The sequence below is a fragment of the Littorina saxatilis genome, linkage group LG15 (assembly GCF_037325665.1).
Source record: "Littorina saxatilis isolate snail1 linkage group LG15, US_GU_Lsax_2.0, whole genome shotgun sequence".
NCBI classification, from domain to species: domain Eukaryota; kingdom Metazoa; phylum Mollusca; class Gastropoda; order Littorinimorpha; family Littorinidae; genus Littorina; species Littorina saxatilis.
Genome location: NC_090259.1, coordinates 19224181 through 19225716, shown reverse-complemented (window position 1 = coordinate 19225716; position 1536 = coordinate 19224181).

Sequence of the window (1536 nt, the reverse complement as noted above, 5' to 3'; positions counted from 1 at the left end):
CTTCACGTCTTTTGGGTTTCATTGATTTGTGTGTGTGTGTGTGTGTCTGTCTGTGTGTGTGTGTGTGTGTCTGTCTGTGTGTATGTGTGTGTGTGTGTGTGTGTATGTGTGTGTGTGTGTGTGTCTGTGAATGTGTGTGTGTATGTGTGTGTGTGTGTGTAAGCATGTGGGGGTGTGGCAGTGAGCATATGTGTGTGTGTGTGTGTGTGACTGTGTGATTGTGTGTGACTGTGTGATTGTGTGTGACTGTGTGTGTGTGTCTGTGTGTCTGTGAGTGCAAACATTCTTCCTTATAAATCACTACACAAAGAGCATTGAATTCCAACACACTTTGCAAGCTGTCGCAATGTTATAATTATTGTTGACAAAGTTATAATTACCGTTGACATTGCCCATAATAACTGTTGACATTCTTAAACATGCTGTTAACATACACACTTGACAAGATCATTTCTAATTGATGGCAGTGTAATCATTCCAACTGGCATCTCGTTTCACATACAACTTCGATTTTTGACAACAGATGTGATGGAAATTCATAGTTCTCTGTAGATGCATGATGTTCAAAATTATGAGCTGTGGAAGAGTTGTTTCCCTTGAAGGTGAGACAATATGTAAACAAGCTGATTGCATCACAATGCACACTAATGGAAGGGCGCTGGTTCTGTGCCACGCTTAGTTTTCGAGGTAGGTGTGACTGACGAAGAACAAGACGTCGCATTCAAAATAAGCACGACTATGTTGCAGGTGGAAGCCGCTAAGATTGCATTTCTTCGGGAGGTTTCCGCAAAAATAGATATTACACGATTTGCGCGAAACAGTTGAGAAGCAGACGATCTCTGAGATCTCTGTTCGTCTCGTGATAACGTTATTTTGTATGATAACGATTCACTTGTAAACTAAAGTATACAATTTGGTGTGTCAGTGATAAATGTAAATAGAAATGTGTAATACAGACAAAGCAAATAAATAAACGAGTTTTTCTCGTGAAAATGTTGCGTTGTGCGGGTGTTTGGGTGGCCACGTGAAGCAAAGTGCGGGACGGACTCTGCTCTGTGCTGTAACACTGGCAAGTTCCAAACATGAGAAAAACGATTTCGTTATGCGGGCAGTCACGGGGGATGTATGTATTTTTCAAATGGTTGTAAAATAAGTCTTGTATTTATCACCGTACTCAGGCCCTGTTCTTTTTTTTTCGTCACACCTAAAACCGTTATTTCTTGTGAGCGACGCAGCATTAGAAGGAGCATGTTTTGGATGAATGACTTTTTCTTTGATTGCTCACCCTATTGATATTGTGTGTTTTTTTTTTAAATTTATTATCTCGCCTCACCTTGAAGGAATACATGTCAAACTCTTCCACAATGCTGAAAAACCCTGACATATCATTTCTCGGAAAACGTCTAATGAGAACATTTCAGCTTCATTTTGTTAAAATCTCAGAAAAGTTATAAACGTTCAAAAGCAAACAACACTCACACATGTGTTTCCTTTGTTATTTTTTTGCAGCTTAGATTAAGCATGAAAGTGTCACTT